This window comes from Dermochelys coriacea, chromosome 2 (genome assembly GCF_009764565.3).
Source record: "Dermochelys coriacea isolate rDerCor1 chromosome 2, rDerCor1.pri.v4, whole genome shotgun sequence".
NCBI lineage: Eukaryota > Metazoa > Chordata > Testudines > Dermochelyidae > Dermochelys > Dermochelys coriacea.
The window spans coordinates 20,091,049-20,105,239 of NC_050069.1; the positions used below are offsets into that span (position 1 = coordinate 20,091,049).

Consider the following 14,191-nt stretch of genomic DNA (forward strand, 5'->3'; position numbering starts at 1 on the left):
CACGGCTTCAAGCAGATGTCAAAATGCTACTGTCATTAGACTTTATAGTTCCGTCTGAGATCTATTGAATTTATGCAATTTTGGTTCAAGGCTAATGTTCAAAAGAGCATCAGTATTTAGGAATGCACTTAAGGCACATGCTTAACTTTAAGCATTTGCCTAAACCCCATTGAAGTCAATGGGACTTAAGCACATGTTCAGAGTTAAGTGTGTGCGTAAGTAATTACAGCAAAATCCTCTTTCTAAAAAATAAGTGGCCCCTCTGAAAATAATATGATAAGACATCAAGTAGCCTAATTAGAAATAAAACAGTAGTTGGCTAATAATTCCTGCCAGTAATTACGCACTAACGACTGAGGTGCAAGAAATTTTCAGGAGACAGATGTGATAGGCCTAGGTAGGGATCAACAAGGTTTTAGGGGCCATCAACTGGCAGAGAAGACCTAGAACTCAAATTGTTCTTGGTATGTACAAGATAAGCATAGAAAATAGAATACAAAGGCCATGGATTTTTAAAAAACCGGACTGTGCATTTTCAATAGGAGCTGGATGAGAAGTGGGGAAATTTCCCCGTTTTCCTTTTCCCTGAAGATTTGCTTTGATAGAAATTTTCTAAGAGGCTTAAAAGACAGATGCAAGGGACAGATGGAAAAGATATGGGAGTGGAAGTCCCATGGAAACATCACTGGGGTACTAGTAGATCCTAGGGAGCAACCTAAAGCCTTCTCTGCTGTGATTTGCCCAATTCCTGCCATCAGCGTAGCTGCAGCACTGCAATCCCCTATCATAGAAAAGGTTAGCCAGTACTGCTGTAGCTTCACTCTGCTTGAAATGGGTAAACTGCGCCATGGGCTGCTGTGGCCTGCAAAGGTGTTTGAATGACCCTACAGTTGCCCAGTGGCTCAGAACTTTTGAGCCACGGGGATTCTCACCCGGTCGTACACTAGGAGCAAAGATTTAAGGTGGGATAGCATGGAGTGAAAACATCCTGTATGTTAGCTAGAACAGCTTTAATCATCTCATCATATGAATGTGCTGGTGTCTCTAAACCTCTGACTGCCAGAAGATGGGACTGATGACAGGGTATGAGTCACTCACTTCATTTCCTCTGAAGCATCTGACGCTGGCCACCGGGCTAGATGGACCATTGATTCGACCCAGTAGGGCCGTTTTTGTGTGCTGTTTTAAATAGGATGCTGTGGGTTGCGTGTTTACTGTGCCTCAGTGCATATTACTGAGAATATCAACTTAGTTTACAAATAAAATGATGGTCCTGCAAACTCAACCTGGGAACTGAGAGTCAAGCGGTGATCTTTTCTGCTCACGCACCACAACCAAAAACCTACTCTCAACTGAAGTGAATTACAGACAGAGGCCACTAACGTATCAGTAATACTCAACTGAATACTTACTACGGGTGCTGATTCAGAAGCCACAGAGAACTGACATGACTTTCAAGATCACAGAGTGTACAGTTGGCAGTTAAAGGGAAAACACCCCCTGGGGGGGGGGGTATATTTGAGCAAATTTGATCCTGAAATACAACAGCCAGATCGTCAACTGGCGTAATTTGGCATGAGCCCATTGAAATTAACGGAACAATGCCACTTTACACCAGCTGAGGATCTAAGCCCTAATCATGCAACTTCACAGTGCCCATATTCCAGGGTACAACTTCACTTTATATATGCGACAAGTGATTTCCAAGTGTTAAAACAGTGGTTATGCAAAGAGCCTGTCCTCAAAGAGCACCAGGCTGCGGATGGAGGGATAGCACCATCTCCATGTGAAAGGAGCTGCAATCTGATTGTGATTTATCACAAGCGTATGACTAGTCTGAAACCAGATTATGGAATTAGACCTAAGAACAAAGGGCATTTAGAGTCTCTTTTAGTGCATGCTCACTAAACCTCCGTCAGAACATTACCTCAGGGGATAAACACTTGGCCAGCTGCGTGCTGCAGCTATTGCTCAAGCCGGGGAAGGCAGCCAGGCTCTCACCAAATGACTGGGGCTCAGCACATTTTGGTATTACTGGACCCAGCAGTTGTAGTGAGTCAGTGTTGCCCTGTGAGGTAAAGCTGAGTGAAGAAACTCTGCAACGGGAGTTATCAGTCTGGGGTCTGCAAATAGGTGGTTGCGAGCATTCTGCCCTTGCTATATTGCTAAATTGGAAGGGGACCCCGGCTGCTTGCCGAGGGGAGGGCTCTGGGAGCAAAAGGATTCCTGGCATGGAAAAGGCTGGGAACTGAGGAGGCTGTGTTGGTTTCTCAGAAGAGGCAGGCTACAGGTTCCCAGCTGAAAGCCAGGGGAGATTCTAGGGTGATGAGATCTCCTTTGGGTTTATAATCCAATCTAACCAAGACCTCCCACCAAGGGAGGACTTCCTGACTCTTCAAGAGTTTGAGTAGCTGTTGCTTTAGGACAATTTACCTACCAGATGCTTTGTCCCTCTGACACCAGGAATGATTTAATCCAGTGGCCAAGAAAAAGGAACAGGGTGAAGAATATCCTGGGATACCAGACAGTTTTGGCCTGCAGCCATACCACCAAGGGCTGTGATCTTGTCAGAGCTCACCAGGTGCTGCAGGAAGCAGTCTTGTTGATTTAACAGGTAGTACTTTTCCCTTTGACTTAGAAGTGAAGCAGGGGGTGTCAGGGGGTGTTATACTATGGGAGGTACAGCCTTTCAGAAGCAATGTACAGCTAAGGGCCAGTTCACAAATGATCTTTACATAACCGATGGGATCTTCTGAAAGCACAGGAATTCTAACCATGCTATCCCCAACTAAATTCTCTTTGGCTAACAGCCTTCCACCCACCTAAAATTTCCTATGCAGTTTGTCAGCTGGACACAATACTCTTCACCTCTGAACGTTGTTTATCATTGCGCTGGACCATTAAACAGCTGACACATTCCACCCCAGAGGTGGTTGCATTTAAAATGCTGCGTGAAGTGACTTCTTTTATAAAGTGTACAAAAGCATGCAAAATGCTCTGGCCCCGTTTGGGCGGAAAGGAGCCCTGTACAGATGGAAAGGGGGAGGGATAGCTCAGTGGTTTGAGCATTGGCCTACTAAACCCAGGGTTGTGAGTTCAATCTTTGAGGGGGCCATTTAGGAATCTGGGGCAAAAATTGGAGATTGGTCCTGCTTTGAGCAAGGGGTTGGACTAGATGACTCCTGAGGTCCCTTCCAACCCTGATATTCTATGATTCTAAGGGGACATTTTAACAGGTTAAGTTTGTCCTAATAAGGACAGAGACTGAATTATCCTTAGGTTCACCCCGATAAGGGACAGGTTTGAGTAGCAGCCGTATAAGGGAGTAATTCATCTGGTAAAGAGTTTTCTTGGAGAGCAAAAATAAAGCAGCAAACGAACAGTCTGCCTTCTCCAGGTATGCGTTAGGCAAGTTTGACAGAGATGATCCTTTTATTGGTTTCATTCTCTACACTTCAACCTGTAAGCTCCTATGGATAAATCCTGCCTTCTTAGAAAGGGCCTAATTAGAGAAAAAAGGGATTCATCAGCAGACAGGAAAATACATGACCTGCAGCAGCAAACCAGCTCAACCTTTGGAGCCTCAATCCCGCACTGCAACATCCTTTGAACAAACTAGGAATAGCACCAAAGGGAATTACACCAAAACGGGGGCAGATAGAAGAAAGAAGGATAGCATCATCTTCTTCTCTCTCTCTCCGCAACACACGCGGCCTGGAAAGATTCCTGGAGAAGGTGTCTGCAAAGATGGGCAAAAAGGAACGGGGAGGAGGAGGAGAAGACAAAGAAGAAACATGCACCATTGAAAAGGTAACAGAAGACTAAAAGGACTACAATAAGAAAGGGTGAATCCACGGTCCCCATAATGCTGTGCCCACCGTGAGCTTTGGAAAGAGGCACTGAGGTCTTTGCTGTGGACCTGAGATTGCCTTACCAGCAGGCTTGACAGGATTAGATTTTTACTGGTAGATACTGGTCAACATCAAGTTCACTGTGTGCATACACACACCGGCAAACAAATATTTGCATCAATGATAACTGAAATGTATACATACCAAGTAAACAAAAAAAACAGGTTCCTTGAAAACAGAGTCCCATCTTAACGTGTATAAAATGTGTTATAATGAACTCCGCAGAAAGCATGTATTAGCAGCTCTGCTAAAACAGCCAGCTTTAACTTTTTGAATCTCAAAATTTAGTGTCACCAAATAATTATTGTATGAGCCACATCCATGATTTCCCACAACTGTGAAAATTGAAATTGGTGAAAACTGAACAAATCCTTAATACCTGTAATGTCACACAACTGTGAATATTTAAATCGATACAAATTGAAACAAATGAACCACAACATACATAGCGGTCAAAAATGTATTAAAAAGAAAAATCTAATTCTGCCACGCCCACTTAGAAGGAACACGTTTACCAATACTTTCCTTCCTTGTTTTCACTTCCCACCCCCATCGCCTGCAACAGCTGATGCAAAACCTGCAGGGCAGTCAATTTCCAATGAAACCTGGACTCTCAAGCGCTACAGTCCTTGTTCCACGCCAGCGCTAGCCCGCACTGCAACTTTGTGCAACAAAGAGCAATGCCTCTGAGCTGGGTGACAAGGCCTCTCTCTGAGTCAGCAAAGCCCTTGATAAGAAATGTCAACCCTTCACCGGGTAATTTTAGCCAGTCAGATAAGAATCTCTATCAGGTTCAAACATATGGCTAGCTGCAGAGCACACAGCAAATGAGCAGGGTAATTTATTTGCTTTGTGCTAAGGGCACCTCTGGACCAAGACAAGCTGATTCAATGAAATAATAAGCTCTAAATTACACACCATTCTTATTTGGGGGGGCTGGTATATTCTCATGCTAGCAATGATACAAGCTTGTCTTGATGGCTAAACAGAATTCCCTGTCCTGTACCTCCTCTCCTCTGAGCATAAAGCTACTAAAGAGACAACGGTAACCATATGAATAATAAAAACACGGAGCCTTAATGGTGTTATACATATTCCTGCCCTAGTTAGCAAATAAATAATACTTACAACTTGTAAAGCTCTGTTCACCCAAAGCTCTGACAGCACTTTATAAAAAGGTGGGTTAAGTATTATCTTCATTTAAAAAAGGGGCCACCTGAGAGGTTAAGTGATACGGTCACACAGCGAGTCAGTAGCAGAGCCAGGAAGAGCTCTCCTGCCTCATGAGATCAGAACCACAATTTAAAATTAATTAATTACTTAATTTTATAGCGCCACTGATTTGTAGGATGATCCTTAAACATTTTCAGTGCCATGTATAACTTAGTACCCATTATTCGATGTACTGGGCCATAACACTGCCAGTTGTTACCCTTTCAATGAGGCTACTCACAGAGTAAGGTGCTACTCAGTATAAGGTGGCAAACATCTGACCCACAAAGCCACACAAGAACATTCATAAGAAGCACCTAAAGTTCTTATTCTCGCTCTTTTTAACAGACGTGTTTGTCATTTAAAATGTGCAAATGCTTTTGTTCTTTAAACATGGGGAAGTTCATTCCCAGCCTGAGAGCTGGCATGCTGAGTTTCATTCCAAAATTGACTTTTACAGTTAAGTCAAACCACTGAAACTGGGTTTACAAGGAAGTGAACTGATCTGGCGTTTGGAAATGGGATACGGAGCCTTTCAGCTCTCTGATCCAAACCGAGTCCAGGAGAGAAGTAAGCATGTTTATTTTTTAAATATTTGCTGGCTACTCACTGATGTATGTGAAATGAGATTGCGATCTCAAGGAATGTAAGGAAGTTTGTGGCACAGCAGGGAACTGAACCCAGATTTCCCAAGCCCTAGTCTGGTGCCCTACCCACTTCAAGGTATGTCTACACTGCAATTAACCACCATCGGCTGACCCCTGCCAGCTGGATCGAGCTCAGGGGCTATTTAATTGTGGTGTAGCTGTTAGAACTCACACTGCAGCCCAAGCTCTGGGACCCTCCTGCCTCACCCTCAAGCTTGGCCCTGGTGTTTTTCTAGCATGTTGAGGGGCCTCAGAAAGAAAAAAGCTTGAGAACCCCTGCGTTAGATGACAAAGGGTGACAAAATTAATCCTCTATTTTAGTTTGTTCTACTGGTTTTTTTTTCCTTGCATTTCTTCTCTCACAGCTTCGGACAATGTGATGGATTACTCACTTTCACTTTGTTGTTCTAGTTGCTTTAAAAAAAAAAAATCACACTAGCACAAGGCTGCCATGTTCTGGGTGCAAATAATGCGGGGGAGTATTTGAGGCACATTCTCTCCTCTCCAAAAAATATAGCTATTTCCACTGGAATAAAAGAAAATCACGGAATTTGTTCTGTTTGTGGGAAAAAAAAAAAACTTACTTTTACCAGATTTAATTACATGGACCCACTTGACTGGATGATTTTTTATAGAAACACCACTACAGTCACTGCTGGCCCATGGCAATTTCCAGATTTACCTTGTGCAGGTGGGCACATCCAACCGGAACGACAGGAGCCATAAAAGAGAGTGCAACAGAGGTTGTAGGAAGCTGGGGAAACCACCTAAGTAAAAAGCAAGCATTTGTACACATCATCATTTACTCTTTTGATGCCTCAGTTTTGTTTTGTTTTTTTACCTGCAGATCCTCATGTAATGGCTCGCCCTCATCCCCAGGAGGGCTCTTTGCAACATAACTAGCAAGTTTTCCTCCTGTAGTGTAGTTCCTGAAGCATTCCATTTCTCTTGATATGTTCCATCTCTCCTAAAGTGAGAGAAATTCCAGTCTCTTCCTCCTTTTGATTGCTCCCAATAGCAGCAAGCACTCTATCTAGTATTGTCAAGTACCCAAGATCATCTTTTCTTCATTTGTGATTATCCTTGGGATATAGAATTAAAAACCACCCGCCTTCCAAAAGCCTGTGTGTGTGTGCCTTGAGAGTCCAGAATAGCTTCACAGCCAACGATGAAACAAGCCAATTCAGAGCATGCACCCACTTCGCCATCACCGACAACCTGTGCAGAAGAGACAATAACTTTAGGGTTTAATTTGGACAGATTGCCCCGTCTTTTGGCCTCTACATGTCATCATTAGTAATAAATAAAATAAATAATAGTACCTAGCTCTTTATATAGCACTCTTCATCAGTAAGTCTCAAAGCGATCTCACAATCCTTAATATATTTGTCCTCAACACCTGGGGAGGTAGGGCAGTGCCATTATCCCCATGCTACAAATGGGGAACTAAGGCACAGGGAGACTCAGCCCTGGTCTACACTACACACTACACAGTTAGCTCGACATAAGGCAGTTTATGTCGACCTATGTCAGCGTACACACTACAGCCTTGCTCCTGCCAATACAAGTGTCCTACTACGCTGACATCATAACTCCATCTCCATGAGAGGCGTAGGGCTTATATCGGTAAAATTAGGCCCACACAGTGTCAATGTAGACACTGCGTTACTTACATAGGCTGTTGGCTGTCTTGGCTTACTGTTGGATCTCTGCTCCAAGCCCTGCTGCCCTCCAGGGTCCCAACTCGGAGCCCGGCTGCGCCCCTGGGCTCTTGGTTCCTCACCGGGAACATGGCAGCCTACTGGACTCTGGGCGACTCCCCCTACTCCCAGCTGGGAACAGGAAAGCCAGAAGCCAAGGAGGAGAGAGGGAAGCTGGGCTCCCACTGTGGAGCTGTGCGGAGCCGAGAGCCCAGGGTGGTAGCGCTCCTGGTGAGGACACTCACCACCGACAGAAGGAGAGTAGTGCGGACATCAGGTCAACTTAAGATTGCAGTGTAGACATGCCCTAAGTGAACTGCCCAAGAATGTGAGGAAGTCTGTGGCAGAGCAGGGAACTGAACCCAGGTCCTAGTCTGGTGCCCTACACACTTGAAGGTACGTCTGAACTGCAATTAAACACCCCCGGCTGAACCCTGCCAGCTGGATCATGCTCAGGGGCTATTTAATTGTGGTGTAAATGTTTGGGCTTGGACTGAGGCAGGAGGGTCCCAGACCTTGGGCTGCAGCCCGAGCCCGAACAGCTACTCCTCAATTAAACAGCTCCTTAGCTCGAGCCAGCTGGCATGGGTCAGCCGTGGGTGTTTAACTGCAGTATAGACATACCTTTGATCTAACCATCCTTCTGAAAACATCATCTTTCCCAGAGAGAATGAGAACTGAATTGCCTTTACTGAACAGAAGGAAAATCTTGTTCTTGTCCATAAAGCCAGCAGATAAAAGATATAATTCAGGAAAGTCAGAATGTTGAGTAGGGAGGGAGGTATTTACTTACTTGAAATGGCTTTGGTACACAGAAAAGAACATAGCTTTATATACAAGTTGTATCCCAAAAGGCTTTCCTGAGTTAAACAGTTGACTGTACATGGTATACATTTCAGACAGTAGTGGTGTAAATACAGTGGGCTGAATCCTGTGCTGACTTACACCCTGGTTGCCCAGGATCAGTGCTGATGTTGGCCTCACTGTTTGTAGAAGTTGGATCCAATCCAGAGACAGGAACAACTGCAAAATTGAGTCTGGATTTGAACCCAAATTTTCCCAAAGCTGGGAAGTGTTCACACCTGGAATGTCTGCTTCGACCCGTCTCCTGATCCTGCTAGGTGCGAAGGCCTTCTGCTCCCGTTTACTTCAATGGGAGCGAAAGGCTCTCAGAACCTCCAGGAGCGGCATGTGCTCTGTAGCTTGCTGGATCAAGCCTATGGCAACTGAACCGAACCACTTCATCATACGGCTCATAATGGGGAAACCGGATGAATGAGCAAAGCTTTGTTCACAGATGATATTTTAAAGGGCTGGAGAGTCAACAAGGTGGAGAGGCATAAGCCTGCAGAGGAGGTAACACTCTCACTAGAAATGGACAGAGGGGAAGCCACTGTCAAATAACCAAAGAAGTGGGAAGGGAGGAGAGAGAGAAACGGTCTGTGAGGCCGGCAGGGGCAAGTCCACACACGTGGCAGAAATAAGGAGAGAAATTCTGATTTTGGTGGCAGTCAGCAGAGGGGTTGGATGACGGGCACAAAGCGGTGTTTTTGACTTTGTCTCCGAGTAGGTGGAAAGCAGCACCTAGTGAGGTCTGCACTTAAACCGAGTCTCTCAATTACATACTAGCTCAAGCTTCAGTGGCACTTGATCTTCAACCTGCCCCCATGCCCCAATTGGCTAGCTATCTTGAGCTTAAAGCCCGACTGAACTCAAGCTAGAGAATTGAGAGTGCGGACGGGAGTCAGGTGAGGGGCACCAATTGAGTTACACCTCGTTCTAACACTGCACGGAAGACATACCCTTAGGAGATGTCAGCTGGGCAGCTGGGATCCCTGACACAATCCTCTTAATGAGAGGGTGAACAATGATATCGATACAGTGAGATTGCGAGGTGGTGTCAGCACAATATAAACCAACCCAGGGAAGAAAAAGTCTGAAGCCATCTCTCCATCAGGCTTGCCTGACACCAACTGCTGCCGCTGGGTTTTCCACAAAGGGAGCACGATTTCTACGCCATTCAGCTCTACGACACGAGGGCAAGGCCTCCCAAGCAGAACTGCAACATGCACAATGTATACTGTGGCCACATGGCCCTGGTTTCAGCTTAACTCTCCACACTCCCTCTCTGCGCACTCACAGTGCAAAGCCTGAGAGCTGCTCTTGCCTGGCTGCTGGGTTTCTCTCCCTTCTGTGGCTAGTGTAAGAAAATCCTCCTTCCTCTGGTGGTGACAATGAAATTGTATCACCTTGATTGGGTAGAAGAGCTCTGACCCTCACATACTTCTCAGAGTCAAGATGGTGATACTTAGAAAGAGCAATTCTCTGCTGTTACGTTACACAGGTAGCAGAAGTGTGCATGTTTCTATTCTCTCTCTCACTCCCCCGCCGTCCCCAATCACAGAAATGTAGGGTTGGAAGGGACCTCGAGAATTCATCTAGTAGAGCCCTCTGCGCTGAGGCAGGACCAAATAAAGCTAGAGCGTCCCTGACAGGTGTTTGTCGAACCTGTTTTCAAAAACTTCCACAACTTCCCTTGGAAGCCTATTCCAGAGCTCAACTATCTTGATAGTTAGAAAATTTTTCCTAATATCTAACCTATGTCTTCCTTGCTGCTGACTGACCCCACTACTTCTTGTCCCATCTTCCATGGACATGGAGAACAACCGATCACCGTCCTCAACATATTAGAAGGCTTATCAGGTCCCCCTGCAGCCTTCTTTTCTCAAGACTAAACGTCAACAATTTTTTAACTTTTCCTCAGAGGTCAGGTTTTCTAAACCTTTTATCATTTTTGTTGCTCTCCTCTAGTCTTGTCCACATCTTTCCTAAAGTGTAGCGCCCAGAACCGGACACAGTCCTCCAGCTGAGGCCTCACTAGTGCTGAGTAAAATGGGACAATTACCTCCCATGACTTACATATGACACTCCTGTTAATACATCACAGAATGCCATTAGCCTTTTCTGCAGCTGCATCACATTGTTGACTCTTACTCAATTTACTGACCACTGTAATCCCTGACCCTTTTCAGCAGTATGACCACCTAGCCAGATATTACCCATTTTGTTGTGCACTTGATTTTTCCTTCTGAGAGAAGTACATTGCACTTGTTTTTATTGTATTTCATCTTGTTGATTACAGACCAACTCTCTAATTTGTCAAGGTTGTTTTGAATTCTAATCCTGTTCTCCAAAGTGCTTGCAATACCTCCCAGTTTGGTGTCCTCTACAGAATTTATAAGCACACACTCCATTCAATTATCCAAGTCATTAATGAAAATATTGGCCTCTTACTATTTCTCCAATTCTTTCTTCGCATCGGGATAGCATGCAGTTGTGCCTTTAATATTGTTTCCTTGAGAAACTGCTACCTCTTCTGAACTCCTTTTTCCCTTACGTTTTCTTCTCATGGAATTTTATCTGCCAGTTCTCTGAGTTTCTCAAAGTCTATTTTTTGAAATCCACTGTCCTCATTCTGTTGCTCTCACTCCTTCCTTACCTTAGAACCATGAAATCTATTGTTTCAAGATCACTTTTACCCAAGTTGCCTTCCACCTTCAGATCTGCTACCAATTCTTCCCTGTTGATCAGAATCAAATCTAAAATGGCTGTCCCGCTGGTTACTTCCTCCACTTTCTGGAACAAAAAGTTGTCCCAGTACATTCCAAGAACTTACTGGAAATTTTGTGTTTTGACATATTACTTTTCCAACGGAAGTGTGGGTAGTTAAAGGCCCAATTACTACCAGGTCTTGTGTTTTGGATATTTCTGTTATTTGTTCTAGAGATACCTCACCCACCTTCTCTTCCCCATTTGGTGGTCTGTAGTAGACCCCTACCAGGATGTCACCCCTATTTTTTAATCCTTTTACCTTTTGCAGATACGCTTAACTGGTCTGCCTTCCACCTCCTTCTGAACCTCAGAACAAGTGTATATATTCTTGACGTATAATGGAATACCTCCTCTTTTATTACCTAGCCTGTCCTTCCTGAGCAAGCTATACCCCTCTATTCAAATATTCTAGTCATGAGATTTATGCCATCACTATGATGCCAAATAAGTCAATTTAGTTTAAGTACTAATACTTCCAGTTCTTCCTCTTTATTCCCCATATCCTTGCATCTCTGTAGACACCTAAGATGTTGAGCAGATTTCCCCCCACTCATTACCCTTCTGTTGCTTCAGTGACCCTCTTGCACTCTGCCATACCCCCCAACATACAACACGCTGTTAAAGTTGCCCCTTTTTAATACTTATTCCCTCAGCACATGGAGTTGCTGAGGGGAACTTTGTAATGAAGGAACACAATTATAACCCACTAAATGGGAAGATGCTTCCTGTAATTTTGGTTTCTATATTTCATACACATCAATCCATGGAGATGTGCCAGGCCAGCAGTTGAAGCTGAAGGGACAATCTTTACCATCTATAAAGACTCTCCCTGGAGCCCCAAATGTCGGCGGAAAGGTACAAAACCTTCAATGCTTAGACATATTTTACCAAATTGCTATGACTAGCCAGGCTTGCGAGACATGGGATCACCTCAATATCAATCTCAGTTGATGCAAGACCATAGTCAGGTGGGCTGGAATGAAGTCTTTTCCATAGTTTTGAGGGTTAAACATTTTTACAAAAATCTTGGCTAGAGCAGGATTGTTCAAAATGATGCAGTGACAGTGCTCAGAAGCCATGGTGCTGCGTAAGTGCCTAGACAGATAGGAATCACAAAGGGTGCCCAAGCTTTTGGGGTGTACACAACAGCACTGAGGGAACCTTCTGCCCACCTCACAGATCTTTATGCACATATCTCTAACCCCACAAATGACATCTCTCTCATCCACCCCCCACGGAAAAATCACCCCACCCCCAAAAGTTTTGCAGCTTCATGACATGGAGCTCCCTTCCTCCCCCCGCCCACACTCTCACTCATCTTTGGAAAGCACATACTGTACAAGCCACAGTGTAACATGAAACAATGGCAATATATGAGGCTGATTCAAAGCAGTGCAAGCCCACAGACCTCTGTGTGACTTTACTGGGAGGGATGGGTGATCAGCAGCTCTCCGGACCAGTCTCCATGTTATCACTGCCTGTTAAGACTTCAGTGGGCTGCAGACAAGGCTCCTGAGACGAATCTGACTTGGAAACTGGCTGCTTCTGCTTGTCAAAAATTAGTGGTGATCCTCGCCGCTTTTAGAAGTCCTTGAGGCAGAGAGAGGTAAACAGAGTGCTGCTTTTCTATGGTGAGCAGAGCTCTGCCCCCCACCCACCCACCCACGACTTACTTAAAACAGATACAAAAGTCAAGCAAGGGTTTGTAGTGTGCGTTCACAGGTGGGCTGGAGAACTCTGCGCCTTCTGATCATCAGCATCTGTCAGGCAGCCTGAGCCAGTCTGCTCAATAACCACTCTCACTCCACTCTCAATGAGTAACAATGGTTCCATTGCAGATGCGGACACAGTGACAATCAGAGAGAAAACTCCAGCACTTTTAGTAATACCGCACCTGGCACCAGGGACCTGAGCTGTCCTGAAATTGCCCTTCCCCTCTAAGAACATCACATGCTGATAACCCCAACAAGGTGATCCTACAGTACTAAACCCTGACACATGATGGAGAGCACAGCAGCTCCCCAGGAGTAGGTGAAAGAACCTGAATCCTTTTTTCACACCTCCCTGTCTGCACCGGTGGAACTCTCACTGGTCTCAAGCTGAATTAAACTCTACCAGTGCAAACAGAGGAATTATCCCTCTACACTAGGGGTTTGCACCAGTGCAGCTACACTGAGGGCTGTAACAGAGACAAATCCACAGTGCAGACAAGACTTATACTGAGTGAGTATTAAGTACAAAAGTACATTTAAAAACCTCATCAGAATGATCAAGCCAAGGAGAATTCGTCTTAAGGTTGGACAGACATCAGGCCTGGATTCAACCCTGTATATGGTCCAATGGAATGATACCACCCTTAGCTTAAATTAAACCCTATCCACCATCCAGCATTATTAACAGCCTGACCATTCATTAATAAGCCAAGCAGAAGTACATCCAGGTAGAAAATACCGGGTATGGTCTGACATGACCTCAATAGAGAACAATGACCTAGCTGGTACAGTTGGGGAGAGGCAGTAAAGGGCAATGTATGTCATTGGAGAGTCACACGATCTACCTTCGCCCCTCCATCATACGTACATAATGAAAGGTATTGTGAAATGGACGAAGGTGACAGGGACATGAAATCATTAAAATTAGAAATGTAGACAGCGCTCTTTGCCTAAAGTCCATTTAAAAAATAAACAGGCAGGGCTGAGACAAAACCCTAAAATCTCTTTTAAAAAAAAATGTGGGAGAAAATAGCGAGACATTTAGGAAGACTGAAAAAAACCCAGGATTTGTGGAAAGGTTTCAAATGCAGGAGAGCTATGGGACTGCACTACCCTAAAAGGGGCGGAAGGCCTGCCTGTCAGCAGTGCTGACCAACAGCCATTTCCAGTGGCTCTACAGCTGCTCAACACCCCATCAAATCAGACGACACGTTTTGTTTCTTGAGCAACATGATATGGAGCCAGATCCTCAATTGGTGCGGATCAGTGCACCTCCATTAAAGTCAAGAAAGCCAGGCTGATTAACACCAGCTGAGGGTCTGACCCATCATCTTGGAGCAAAGGAAATGTTTGTGCAAGACCTAGCACAATGGAGTCCTGGTCGGTCCCTACAGCTT

At 44.9% G+C, this 14,191-nt stretch overlaps 1 long non-coding RNA gene across 1 annotated transcript in view; it reads right to left on the minus strand.

Annotated features, from left to right (window-relative positions):
• LOC119851052 overlaps positions 1-12,668 on the minus strand; it is a 68,048-nt gene extending 55,380 nt beyond the window's left edge. The window contains exons 1-2 of the long non-coding RNA XR_006278650.1: positions 12,491-12,668; positions 6,612-6,988 (exon numbers count right to left, since the gene is read on the minus strand). This is a non-coding gene — a long non-coding RNA (uncharacterized LOC119851052). The remainder of the gene's footprint in view (positions 1-6,611; positions 6,989-12,490) is intronic.
• Between the last annotated feature and the right edge of the window lie 1,523 nt (positions 12,669-14,191).